General features: G+C 41.3%; 1 long non-coding RNA gene across 1 annotated transcript in view; it reads left to right on the top strand.

The window, feature by feature from the left end:
* Nucleotides 1-14938, top strand: part of LOC125464764 (uncharacterized) — a 40097-nt gene that overhangs the window by 22465 nt on the left and 2694 nt on the right. The window contains exon 3 of the long non-coding RNA XR_007250074.2: nucleotides 14390-14483. This is a non-coding gene — a long non-coding RNA (uncharacterized LOC125464764). The remainder of the gene's footprint in view (nucleotides 1-14389; nucleotides 14484-14938) is intronic.

The raw sequence follows: 14938 nt of genomic DNA, 5'->3' as shown, positions 1-14938 counted from the left end.
ATAAGGTAAAGCTGAAATACAAACACTTAAAATATGTTTGACTGTTATGTTGAAGGTTTATGGAATTTTTATCATTATATAAGAAATTAGCATTCCACAAATATGTAAAATTGTTCTTTTGTCAGAGCCAGTGTGTTCACTTGGCAGTAGCTACAGCTTAGAGGTAAAACCCAATTAAACCTCATACTTTTTCCTTTGTTCACAGTGATATTCCAGCATGTCTGAGTAACTTGACTTCCTTTTAGCTAGTTTGTAAAAATTGCTGTCAGTGAGGTCTTTATCAGCACATCACTGAGCAGAATAGGGACTCAGTGAGAGCAGCTTCTGAATTTCCGTTTGTAACTGCACATTTTTTTTTACAGGAATGCAGAGTTATAAAGAAAATATTGCAACAATGTTATGATATACATTCTACTGAATCTATAAGTAATTTAAAACAGCATTGCTGAATACAAGCTTAAGGGACAGCACATTACAAGTAAAGGGGCAAATGGTCTGGATTTAAAATACCTTTACATGAATGATAGTAATTAAGGATTGGAAAAAAAGGGAAAGATACTTTAGTGCAGATTTAAGACCAGAGAAAGACCATATAGAACACCAGATTGTGTTTCATGAAGGTGATCATTCTTAAAATTTAGCGCTACTTCAAAATTTAAAAACTGAGTCCAGATGTAACAAGCAGTTACAGAGTTGCAGAAAGGGAAGAGGTTACACATGCGAAAACCATAATATGGTAGACTAATTTCCTTCAGAGAATATAACTGAGGCATTCATCGTGATATTTGTGACCCCCAACAGCTCATATTTCACATAACTTGTTTATGTGAATTGATATACTTTTAAATTTAAGCTTGAAGCAAGTCCTAGGGTCACTGCCCTAACAGAGAAATCACCTTGGCTAAGGCACAGAAGTTACAGCCTTTAGAGATGTAGCTATTGGTGTATGTGGAATAACCGTCAGAAATTCCATATGACATGCTATGACATAATACTTAAGAGAGTTGAAAATGTGTAAACTGTTTGCAATCAGCCTTACTTTTCAACTTAGTCATGTTCCAATATCAGCTTCCTTAAGGGAGTAGAAAGAGTTCAGGTACCCACCGGAGAACAACTAGTCCAGAAACAAGCTGTTGTTAGGCAGAAGCTTGAGGACTTTTGCTGGACTTCCGAGATCCGTGGCAGAACCCAAAAAGAAAAAAGAATGTGTTAAGTTTAAATATGGTGGCATAAAGGAAATGCTTAAAAGGGCCAAGAACAAACTACAGCCAGCAAACCAAGAGAGACTGAATCAAGTCCAATAAGAACAAAAGGGTGACCCAGACTGTCCTAGTGTTTGCAGCAATGTATTGCAGGATGCCAGACCAAAAATCCAATCAGTTAACAGAGAATACACATCTTGAATGCCAACAATATTTCACTAGCGTGACTGACTTAATAGTGTACCAAAAGACTGGCTTTTGTTTACTTTGATGGATTACGGACTTCGCTGGCAGGGCCAGCATTGTTACTCATACCTAATTGCCCTTAAACTGAATGTGTTTTTAGGTCAATTCACTGAGCGGTTAAGAGTAAACCTCTTTGAAGTGGATCTAGTGTCACATGCAGGCCAGACTTGATAAGGACAGCAGTTTCCTTTCCTAAAGGACATTAGTGAACTAGATGGATTTTTGCAATAATCATTGGTAGTTTTCTGTACTGGGGGCATTGTAGGCCAAGCATTTTATTACCCAGACTGATCACTGTGAGTATGAAGTCACATGACAGCTGATTTCCCTCCCTAAAGGACATCAGTGAGCTAGATGGAATAATCAGCAATAGATTCTAGGCCATTAGTAGACTTTTAATTCCAGAATTCTTCTCCTTTATAATTGAATTCAAATGCCACCATCTGCCATGACGGGATTCGAACACAGATCCTCAGACCATTAGTTGAGCTTCTGGATTGACAGTATGGCAATAATATCACTGGGCCATCACCTTCCCTGAATGATCAAGAATCTATTTATCTCAGCCTTAAATATGCACAAGGACTCTGCCCCCAGAGATCTCTCTGGCAAGGAGTTTCAAAGACTCTCAACCCTCTGAGAGAAGACGTTCCTCCTCATCTCAGTCTTATCTTGAATAGAGAAAGGGGATAATGAAGGACTGATTGTGAAGCCCCAAATATTACATCACTGGAGTGTTTCCCTCCATCCTCCTCCTCAAATGAAAAGAGAGAGAGGCTTTTAGAAAATTTGAAACATCAAACCCTTAACAACGTGCATCATCTTGACCAGTAACAGCGGACTGTGGGAAAAGTTGTGAGGTATGTGGTATATAAAATGTGGGAGGTTTTTGATACACAAGTCATTCAGGACAGTGATATCTGCATGAAGTGCCAGAACGTAGCAGTCCTTGAAAAACATATGGTTGGCTTGGAGCAGTGACTCTCCTTACTGTACACCATAAAGGAAGGAGAGCGGTTTCTGAAGCACTTGTACCAGAGGGCAGTCACTCTGCATCATGGTGCATGGGCAAGGAGGAATGTAGAGATGACACCAGAATGGGTGACCATTCATTGAAAGGAATAGAGCCAACAGACCAGGAAACCCAGGATTCCTTGCAGCTGTCTAACAAATATGAAATATTAGATACCAATTTAGTGAGTGATTGAGTCAGTGGTGGATGGCTTGAGGGAAAACCACAGTAGCTGAGGCTTCTCTGAGAAAAGAAAGAGAGACAGGGCGGGAGGAAATCAGAAAGGTAGAAGTAATGGGTGATTCAATGTTTCAAAGGATAGACAGTCTAGTTTGCTGTCAAGATTGGAAGTCCTGTATGGTCTATTGCCTCCTGGGCACAAGGGTTAGGAGCCTAATGGAATGGCTGGATAAACTCTGGAAAGGGAGAACGAACAACCAGTGGTTGTGAACAAAAACAAAGTTGCCGGAGAAGCTCAGCAGGTCTGGCAGCATCTGTGAAGGACGAAACAGAGTTAACATTTCGGGTCTGGTGACCCTTCCTCAGAACTGTTCTGAGGAAGGGTCACTGGACCCGAAACGTTAACTCTGTTTTCTCCCTCACAGATGCTGCCAGACTGGCTGAACTTTTCCAGCAACTTTGTTTTTGTTCCTGATTTACAGCACCCGCAATTATTTTGGTTTTTATTGAACCAATGGTTGTGGTTCATGCAAGAATCAGGAGCGGTAGCTTGCAGGATCAGTTTCAGGAGTTAGGGAGCAGGCTGAAACACAGGACGTTCAGGGGAATAATCTCAGATATCCAACCTGTGTCACGATCTTTTGACAAAGGCAGATCAGGAAGATAAATATGTGACTTGAGGAATGGTGTAGGAGGGAAGGGTTTAGATTTTTGGGACATTGGGGTCATTTTTGGGAAAGGAGAAAGCTGTTCAGAAGGGATGGGCTTCATCTGGGCTGAAATGGAGCTTATCTCCTGACCGAAAGAGTAAATGGTGCAGTGAAGGTGGATTTGAACGTGTGGGGCAGGGTTTGGCAGTGGTGGAAGGCGGTGGAGTGGTGGAGGTGCTGGTGATAGTGACTAAAGCGCCTAGTTTTGGAAGCACCAGACGGGGTAGAAGAGAGAGAATGGGAATAAAGAGAAAAAGAAGTGAGTGAAGGCTTGAGTGTTGACGGTGGTTAAAGAGATGGTCACCTCCCAATGGTCAAAGAAGAGATAAGGGCAGGGTTAAATTTTGTGTGTAAATACGCAAAGTACAGTGAACAACATTAAGAAACTGGAAGCAGAAATTGCTCTTGGGTATATGACATAGTAGCATTGAAAGGAACATGAATCAAGCCAGAGATGGTATGAACTGCCAATGCTGGAGTCAGAGATAACACAGCGTGGAGCTGGATGAACACAGCAGGCCAGGCAGCATCAGAGGAGCAGGAACACTGACATTTTGACTCGGGGTCCTTCTTGAGAAAAGGGGAGTTCTGTCTCAAGCTGAACAGGACTAGATACTTAACATCCTGTGTTATAAGGTTTTTGGTAGAAACATGATAAGTTTTAAAAAAAGGAAGGGGTGTAGCAGACCTGCTCAGAGACAGTATCATAACCCTTGAGCAAAATGCAGTTCCTGCATTAGAATCTGTACGGTTGATGGTGAGAACTAGGAAGGGAAAAGTGATCTTGCTGGGCATTTATTATAGACTTCAACATAGTGGGGAGGAGGCAGAAGTGAGCATTTGTAGTATGATTATGGAAACCTGCAGGACATGTCAGGTTGTGACAGTTGATGATTTCAGTTACTTCAGGGAAAACTGGGAAAAAGTTTGATTGAAGGACATGAAAGGGGAGCAATTCCTGCAGTGTGTAGAGAACTTTCTGGAACAACACATTTCCACTTTTATCAGGGAGCAAGCTGTGCTGGATTCGGTTCGAGAAAATGAGGCAGGCTAAGTGGGATACATCAGAGTGGGAAAGCACTTGGGGAAATAGTGACCATAATATGATAAGCTTCAATATTAAGTTGGAAAGAGATAAAAGCCAGTGAAGGATTCAGATCTCACACCGGAAAAGAGCGGATTTTAGGGGTATAAAAATAGAATTCGAGCAGGTTGATTGGAAATGCATTTTGGTGGATAAAATAGTGGATGAAAAATGGGAGATTTCCAAAAGAGAAATGAATAGGGTACAAGCGAGGTACATCCTCATGAGAAATATAGGCTATCCACAGCCGAAGTACTCACAAAGACTAAGAATATTGATGAGAAAATAAGGTAGAAAAGGGTGGCTTGTGATGCGTACTGGAATTATACTAATAGCAATAGAAATCAAGAAGGGTATCTCAAATAAAGGAAAGAGACTAAGGGTGGAATAAAAAAGCATGAGGAAAGGATTTCTGAAGAAGAGCCTAGGCCCGAAATGCCAGCTTTCCTGCTCCTCTGATGCTGCCTGGCCTGCTGTGTTCATCCAGCTCTACACCTTGTTATATGAGAAAAGGATGACAGGCTACACTAAAACAAATAGTAAAATGTTCTTCAATTGTATTAATAGTAAAAGATTAGCAAAATATGCAGTAAGGACCCTGGGAACTAGCAGTGTAAACTGCTCACATATGCAAAGGGTGCAGCAGAGATACTGCGTAAGTATTTTGCTTCTGCCTTTACCAAATTACAAGACAGAGGGAGTGCCCAGTTGAAAGTGTTGAGCAGCTGAGCAGTATCGTGGTAGGTGAAGAAGAAATGCTATAAAGGCCTGCAGCACTCCAACTTGAGAAGTCACCAAGCCTTGATGTGATGCATTCTAGATTGCTGAAAGATGTAAAGGTCCAAATTATGGAGTCATTAACAGGCATTTTCCAGGCCTGTCTGAACACAGGATTATAGAATCCTCACAGTGTGGATGCAGGCCACTTGGCCCATCAAGACCACAGCATCCCACCCAATCCCTACAGCCCTGCTTTTCCCATGGCTAATCCACCTGGCCTGCATATCCCTGGACAATATGGGCAATTTAGCACAACCGATCCACCTAACTTGCACATCTTTGGACTGTGGGAAGAAACCGACGCAGATATGGGGAGAATGTACAAACTCAACATGGACAGTCACCAAAGCCTGGAATCAAACCCAGGTCTCCTGGTGCTATGAGGTAGCAGTGCTGACCACTGAGCCATTATGATGCATCAGGAAATTTGTATTGGGGGACTGGGGGATTGCAAATGAGACACCATTGTTTAAGAAAGCAGCAAAGGATAACTGAAGAAACTTCAGACCTGATTTTTTGACAGCAATGGTGGAAAAACTGATGTAAACTGAATGAGGTAAACTATACTTAGAGAAAAGTCAGTTCCAGACAATTGACGATGATTTGTCAAGGCAGATCATGTCAGACAAATTGATTTGAGTTCTTTCATAATGTGACACAGGCAACGGATAAGGGTGATGTTGTGGATGTTGTCTATTGGCTCTTCAGAAAGCATTTGATACAGTGCATGGCAGGGCAGTTAGCAAACTGCAAGTGTTTGGAATTGATGGGTCCTCGGCAGCATGGATTAGACGTTGGCTAAAAGAAGGGAAATGGAGAGTAGTTATAGATTGGCATTTCTTAGATTAAAGGTGAGTTGAAAGTGGTGTTCCTCAAGGATTGGTGGAGGGAGATTTTTTTTTTTCAGATTTATATAAACGATTTGGAGATGGGTGTTGAGGGCAAAAATCTCTAAGTTTACAGATGATAAGAAGCTAGGGAGAACAGTGAATTATGAGGATGACGCTGAGGGACTTCAGAGAGACTTTGACAAATTGGTCAAATTAGAGTATTGCGTTCAGTTCTAGGGAAACTGTTTAAGGAAGGATATTAAAACCTTGTAGACAATTCAAAGGTGATTTACTAGAATGATAACAGGAGTGAGGGATTTTAGATGGATGGAAAGATTAGAGAAATTTGACATATTCTCCTTGGACCAGAGAAGATTAAGAGGTGACCTTATTGAAGTGTTCAAAATTATGAGCAATTTGGACAAGGTAAAGGCGGTTATTCTGTGTCCACTAGTTGGTATGTCAGTAACTAGGGGTTACAATTTCAGGATAGTCAGCAAGAGAGCTAGGTGTGAGGTAAGGAAGAATTTCTGCTTTCAGAGAGTTATTAGGATTTGGAATGCACTGTCAGGGAGAATGGTGGAGACTGATTCCATAGGCAGTTTCTAAAGACAGCTGGATATACATTTGAAAGTGATGAATTCAGAGGGCTATGGAGATAGGGTTGGACAATAGGACTAGCTGGGTACCTCTGTTGGGAGCTGATACAGACATGATTGGCCAATAGCCTCCTTCTGCACTGTAAAATTCTGTGACTGTGTGGTTCTAACTAAATAGTCTCTTTAGACTGAGACTATACCCTCAGGTCTTACACTCTCCCATGAGGGGAAATATCCTCACAGCATTCACTCTGTCAAGCCTTTTAAGAATACTATATGTTTTAATGAAATCATGTCGTCTTCTTCTAAAATCCGGTGAATAGAGTCCCGACCCCTTTAGCCTTTGTTCACAAGAAAATAACTCCACACCAGAGATCATCCTAGTGAACCTTCTCGTGACCACCTTTAATGAAATGGTCTCTTCCCTTAAATAAGGGACTAAGACCACACACAGATGTGGTCTCACCAGAACCTTTACAGCTGCAGTAAGCGTCCTCTACTCTTATACTCCAACCCCCTCGAAATAAGGACCAACATTCCATTAGATTTCCTGATTACCTGCTGCCCCTGTGTGCTAGCTTTCTGTGTTTTGTGCACAAGACCGCCAAGTCCCTTTGTGTTGCAATTTTATGAAGCCTTTCTCCATTTAAATAACATTCTCTTCTTTTGTTTGTCCTTTCTGAAATGAACAACTTCATATTTTTCTTTATTATACTCCATTTGCCAACATTTTGACCCATGTATTTAACCCATCAACATCTCTCTTTAAAATGTTCATATCTTTCTTGAAATTTGCTCTTCCACCTTTTCTGTCATCTACAGATTTGCCTACAGTACAGTCACTTCCTTCCTCCACATCATTAATATATATTGTAAACAGTTGTGATCCTAGCACTGATCTCTGTGGAAACTCACTGGTTACAGGTCACCAACTGAATAAGAACCCTTATCCCCTTTCGCTATTTCCTACTTATTAGCCAATTCTCACTGCCCATCAATATACTACCTCACACCATGGGCTCTTATCTTATGACTTAGCGTTTTGTGAGGTACCTTGTTGAATGCCTTCTAAAAATCCAAATGCAACTGCAATGGTAGTAGATTCGCCAACTTTAGGTACATTTAAGTCGTCATTGGATAAGCATATGGACATACATGGAATAGTGTAGGTTAGATGGGCTTGAGATCGGTATGACAGGTCGGCACAACTTCAAGGGCTGAAGGGCCTGTACTGTGCTGCAATGTTCTATGTTCTATGTTCTAAAACACTTACTGATTCCCTTCTAACCAGTCTGGTTGAGTCTTTCCTTGAAAAACTCTTAAAGAATTGGACACGATTTCCCTTTCATGAAACTGTGCTGTCTCTGCTTGGTTAGATTTCATAGTTTCTAACTGAATTCAAATGTTGCCAGTTGCTGTTATGAGATTAGAGCCAGTGGCCCCAGAACATTAGCCTGGACCTCTGGATTATTAGTTCAGTGACATTACCACTGTACCACCTTCTCCTAAATTATTCCAATTTCTCTCCCCAAGCTTTCTGTTCTATAGTTAACTAATTTGCAATTATGTACGTAATTATATTCTATTTATCATTATGCTGCTTCCCTCAAGTCTCTGACTACACAAATGCAGCCACTTCTGGATGTTTTAAACATACTCTCACTGGCCAATTATTTGCTTGAGTTCTGATCTGTCAAAAATTTCTCTTTTGGACCAAAAACAAAGTTGCTGGAAAAGTTCAGCAGGTCTGGCAGCATCTGTGAAGGACAAAACAGAGTTAACATTTCGGGTCTGGTGACCCTTCTTAAGAACAGTTCTGAGGAAGGGTCACTGGACCTGAAACGTTAACTCTGTTTTTTCCTTCACAGATGCTGCCAGACCTGCTGAGCTTTTCCAGCAACTTTGTTTTTGTTCCTGATTTACAGCATCTGCAGTTCTTTTGGTTTTTATTTCTCTTTTGCAGTATCTTTTCTCGCTGGATTATCTTTAGTAGCAGGCATTTTCCATTGCAGATGTTGCCAGTGATCCATTTCCTTATCTGGAGGACCCCTTTTGGTATCTTGGATCTTTGGATCAGGAAGTTGTCTTTTAATTGTAAGAAGTAGTGGCTTTCTTGCATCTTGGATGCTTAGACTCGGCTGCTGCTTCTTCTTGGTTCAGTCAATATTAGTCTTCCTGCCACGGTGCAGCTTAACTCCCTTGAGTTGTTAAACATACTCGGTGTCATCAGACACCCATTGGACTTCTTTATCTGGTGAAGTAAACTTTCGCAGACACTTGCCTGAAAGATTACTGCTCAACCAGCACTATTACTGTTACTGGCGTTGACTGTTCAGTTGTCTGAAGTTGGTCACCAAAAGAGGCTGGCAAGGGTTCAAAAGGGTTGTGTTGCTCATTCTCGCTCTCGGTGTCGACCTCCTGTATGTTTTACTGAGTTGTAGCTTCTGATCTACCTTCTGCAACCTTACAATCCCGTATAATTACAGATTTCACAACGAGAAGTTTCTCAATCTCATTTGCGAACTTTGACCCATATCAGGCCATTGACTGAGCCATAGCTGTAAACCTGGCATTTGCCATTGTGCTCTTTCCAATACATACTCCAAAAGAGAATTGGATATTGGAATCACTTGGGAGATGGTAATGCAGTGGTAATGTCACTGAACTAATTATCCAGCAGTCCAGGCTAATGCTCTGGAGGATTGGTTCCAAGATGATGGGTCTTAAGGGGTTAATGGGCATGTCAGATTGGCTCCATCCATCCTTTAACTGTCATGCACAGTTTGTAGGTGGAGTCCAGGAATTTTGGCCAGACATATTTGTACCAGTTTGTAGGTGGAGACCAGGAATTTTGGCCAGACATATCTGTACCAGCTCCCTGTCACTACAGCTGACCAAACTATGCAATAAATCTTGTTATCTAACAATGGTGCCTTTTCTGAAGATACTCTGTGATGGTGTATCTTCTACCACTAATCAATGGATAGGCCTAAGGCAAAGAAAGGGTCAGAGCAATGACCAACCTCAAATAACCTTTCCCTAGAACCACAACTGGCAGAGATGGCTAAAGTACCATAACCTGCCAAGAGTGGTCATCTGGGATAATACGACATTTCCTCCTTTTCCCTACCTACTCCCCAATAACTTCTCTCTACCTGCTCCATATACACACAATGGAACTTTTATATATGTTCCATACACTCGCTGCTCAATATGTTAACTCTCCAACTTTCTGTGCCTTTATTCAAAATGGTTTGTGTACTTTTTTGTATCTCTGACGCTTCCTGCTGTAGTAGCGTCTTTTTGTTAAGCCATAGTCAAATATGCTCTCGATTAGATACGGGTTTTGCTCAACGGAGCGCACAGGTTTTATTAGAAGTGAATCCATGAACTGTTTGAGTTTCTGCTGTGTTTCCGGATGTCATTGACACAAAAGGGCCTCCGACCTCTCAGTTACAGATGCTGTGCAGTGGTATTTTCCAAGTGGTTGTTTTGATCGTCAAAATCCCAAGGTCAGCAAATGATTTGTGACTTATCTCCACCCCATTTCTTGCCTGCAATACAGTTATTCTCCCATATCACAAAAGACAAGCGATCTCTTGCTTTTGTGTTCACCAATTTACAGGATGTTTCTCTTTTGTTATGTGAATGCTTACACCCATATCTGTTATGTAGTTCTTATTTATTAGCATGTACGTGCCTGCTCTGTAAATGTGTTTTCAGTGAGATGCTTTCTCTGGATTAAAAGATGAATTAAAGCTGATGCTTTTGATTTATGGCAGTGCCAACTGTAGTCTTCATACAAGATGCACGAACGTCAGTGCAAAAATAATTTTGAACGCAATGTAGAATGTTTTACATTTTAAATTTACACACTGAGCTTCTTTGTGCAGACATGTACTCAAGCTCACTTTCTCAAATCTGGCTCTTTTTTCTTCGATTCTTGTGTTGCCAAAATACAAACTCAGTTGGAATGCTGGAATTATTTGGGAGACGGAGAGGATAATGTGAGTTGTTGCCTATATGAAGCCCTTGTATTTTATAATCTAGTCGAGGTAGGATTCTGTTAACTTCAGCTTTTGTACCAGTGAATGAGGAACTTCAGTTTTGTTGTTGGTTCAGTTAACAGGTCACAGAAAGTGATGATCAGAAATATTCATTTCCTTCTGAGCATATGTTTAATGATTATTTTAGTTTATTGAATCAGAAAACACTGAAGCAGGCCATTCAGCCTATTGCAGCTGTGACAATCGCCTGCTATTTCTGCCTTTACTTCTGTGGACACCTGGCTTCCTTTTGCATTTTACTATTGAACCTCCATCCACCATCATTTTAGTTATTTCACGAGATAGAAACCACTGAAAACATTGTTTCCTTGTAAAGGAGGTAGTGGCATTATGGTAACATCACTGGGCTAGTAATAATTAATCCCAGGCTAATGAGCTGCTGGGGTGTGGGAGGTTCATGGGTTCAAATCCTATCATGGCAGATTGTACAATTTCAATTCAGTAACAATCTCATTATTTATCAGCAGTTTTTAAATTATAAAGGGGAATGAGCAGTGAGACCTGGGTGGCCTTGTACACCAGTCATGAAAGGTGTGCAGCATATGGTAAAGAAGGCAAATGGTATGTTGGCTTTCATATGTTTTGGCACAGGGATGTCTTGCTCCAACTGTGCAAGCCATTATAGTTGTGCGTAGTTTTGGTCTCATTGTCTGAGGAAGGATATTCTTCCTATAGATGGAGTAAATCAAAGGTTTACCAGGCTGATTCTTGGGATGACAGCACTGATGAAACAGGAGAGGTTGCATCAGTTCAGATCATATTAGTTGGAGTTCAGAAGAATGAAGGAGAATTTCATGGAAACATATAAAATTCTAACAGGGTAGTTGCAGGAAGGATGTTCCAGATGACAGGGAGAGTCCAGAACTGGGGAATCATCGTCTAAGTATGTGGGTTAACACTGAGATTAGGAGAAATGTCTTCCCCCAGAGAGTGTAAGCCTGTGGAAATTGAAAGCAGTTGAGACCATAAACATTGTACGATTTCAAGAAGGAGGTGGATATAACATTTGGGGCTAAAGGGATCAAAAGACATGGGAAAAAGTGGAAACAATCTAAATATGTTGAATGTTCAGGAAAGTTTATTACGAATGGCAGAGCAAGCTTGAGGGGTCAAATATTTTTCCTAATTTTTGATGTTTCTATAATCACTATTCCAATTGAAACAATCCCATTTTTATGGTGTCTCTAGATAAAGGAATTCCCTTAACACATGTACCCATTCTAATAAATTTCCACAGCGTTCTTCCAAGGCCTTCCCATCTTTCCATTGTGTGCAGCGCTCTGAATTGGATGCAGTTCTTTAGTTGAGAGCTAGGCTGAGCTCAACTTGGATTTTAGGTTTTGAGGAATTTGATGGTGTGGGAGAGCAGAGGTAGGGAAGAAGATCAAGCCTGATGTCATTTTATTCCACCATTCATTGAAAGATGGAACAAGTTCAAGGGGTTGAATGGCCCTACTCCTACACCCATGTTTGTAACCAGAGACTAACAAAAATTTTGCAAAACTGTGTGGCAGAAGAGATTTACCAGGGTGTAGCTGGGTATGGAATGTTTGAGTTATAAAGAAAGGCTGTATAGTCTGGGACTTTTTCACTGGAGCGTAGGAAGTTGAGAGGCAGCATGATAGAAGCTTATGAAATAATGAGAGGTCCAGGTACAGTTAATAGTAATTGTGTTTTTCCGAGGAAGGGGAATTTCAAGACAAGGGGGCATATTTTTAAGGTGATAAGAGAGAGATTTTAAAAAGACATGAGGGACAAATTTTTGACACAGAGGGTGGAATCTATGTGTGGAATGAACTTTCTGAAGAAGTGGTGGATGTGGGTGTGACATTTAAAAGACATTTGGATAGATACATGGATAGGAAAGGATTGGAAGGATGTAGACCAGGAGCACGCAGGTGGACTAGTTTAGTTAGGGATTATGTTTGGCATGGACTAGTTGGACCGAAGGGTCAGTTTCCGTACTGTATGACTCTATGATTCTATAACTCAGGTAACAGGAGTCAGGAAAATTCTTTGGATGGCTTCAGCCTGCTCTGGGAGAAAATGCCAAAGATGTGTTGATGCACAATGTGTGGGGTGTAGCCTGCCAAGCCAGCTCACCTGGGAAAGAGCAGCAGCTGGATGGAGAGTCAGAGATAATGGGAACTGCAGATGCTGGAGAATCCAAGATAACAAAGTGTGGAGCTGGATGAACACAGCAGGCCAAGCAGCATCTCAGGAGCACAAAAGCTGACGTTTTGGGCCTAGACCCTTCATCAGAAAAGAGGGATAGGGAGAGGGTTCTCAAATAAATAGGGAGAGAGGGGGAGGCGGACCGAAGATGGATAGAGGAGAAGATAGGTGGAGAGGAGAGTATAGGTGGGGAGGGGACAGGTCAGTCAAGGGAGGATGGACAGGTCAAGGAGGCGGGATGAGGTTGGTAGGTGGGAGATGGAGGTGTGGCTTGAGGTGGGAGGAGCGGATCGGTGAGAGGAAGAACAGGTTAGGGAGGCGGGGATGAGCTGTGCTGGTTTTGTGATGCAGTGGGGGAGGGGGAGATGGAGAGTCAGGCTGTTTAGAAAGCTCACCTCATTGCTGTGGGACTTAATTTCAGTTGGAATAAAAGAAAGAAAAGCCCTTCAGCCCTCACCCTCACCACACACTCGTCATGCCCCCTCCATGCCAGACAATGGCACTTTCATGCCCATTCATCCACTGTACACTTCATTAGAAGCAATGAGCTCCATTGTGAGAGCTGTAAGTGTTTAAAAAGCTTTAACAAACACTGTCACCCATTGATAACTTTCCATTTTGTTACAGAACCATCTTTCTACTATATGCCAGTGAATGTGTGATTCATCCAGACCCTTTGAAGTTTCAATGGCTGAACTCAAAACCTTATCTGAAATAGATGTTCTACTATTGACAACCAAGATCAGACAGTCAGAGCTGCCAATCAAGCTGGGGCTCAGGTGTTTCAGGAGAGCAATGAATGTCTGGGCTCCCTGCTTAGGGAAATAATGACAGTTAACAATTTGGCACAAGGGGACCTAGGGTTGGGTCGAGGAGCAGAGCCTGACATGGGGGAGCATGAGACAGAACATGGTGTTTCTAAAGGTCCTTCACACAGATTATCTTGACACCACCTCTGAGATGCCTTGAATGCAACTCTTTCAAAACCTAGCCCAACGTTATGGAAGACTCAATAAATTGATAGCAAGAAAAAGCACAAAACCAGCATAAGCAATGATCTGAACTTGAACAGAATTACATGGAGATTGCTTTTTGGCTCCTGCAGTTTATGTTAGCATTTGCAAAGCACTTCAATAAAACATCACCAAATATTTCACATCAACAAGAATAATCAGACAGTGAATAGTGGAAGCAAATGAATTAAGGATAATCAGCTAAATGAAGATTAGAGATTATGATTATCAAAAGGTTTTTAAAGGCTGGGAGAGGGAGTTAAAATCAAGTGCAGAAGTTTATGGAGAGCATTTCAAAGTGGTATTGAAATGGGTAAAGACTGTGCAACCCAAAGTGGAGCCTTGGGGCTGAAAGGTTAATTTGAAACAATGTTTGTGTTAAATTTGCACATATTGCAAGTTGCAGATGGCAACAAAGTTCAGTGTTCTAAATGAGAAACTATTCACCCATGGGACACCAACCCTAAGAACTGTTTTTCCTAAACCTTCAGGTACTCTATTAAAACTGGACAACTCTGTGTGGAGAGTCGTTGCAAATAGAACTGCATCATCTTTGCTTTGTGACCCAGATTGCCAAGACTTGAGGTATGATAGCAAATAGTTGCACGCTGCCCAGACAAAATGAGGCATCCTTCTTTGTTAAGTAAGAGTTCACCCCATGAAGGTCCTACCCATACACAGACCCAGGAATAACATATTTACTCAAACTTGAGGTTTATTGCCAAATTGTTAGCCACTGAGTCACAACATCAAGGTACAGAAACAGGTTAGAATTTCTCATTGTTGTATTTATTGATCATAGCTAACCACGAAACTGACTCAATTGATTTTAATTTAAATACCGTGATTCTTATTGCAGAATCTTCAGAACTTAAGACCAAGTCTTGCAGCTCTGCTATGCATGATAAATCTGGGGAAGACCAACACCTTGAAACAACATTATTATCATTATTAAAACTTATTTGGAATTTACTTTTGTGTATGTTTTATGTAAGTATTTAACAAGCAATGCAGATACAGCCTCAACTATAATCAGTTAC

This window comes from Stegostoma tigrinum, chromosome 27 (genome assembly GCF_030684315.1).
Source record: "Stegostoma tigrinum isolate sSteTig4 chromosome 27, sSteTig4.hap1, whole genome shotgun sequence".
Classification (NCBI taxonomy): domain Eukaryota; kingdom Metazoa; phylum Chordata; class Chondrichthyes; order Orectolobiformes; family Stegostomatidae; genus Stegostoma; species Stegostoma tigrinum.
This window is presented reverse-complemented; position numbering and strand designations above follow the sequence as displayed.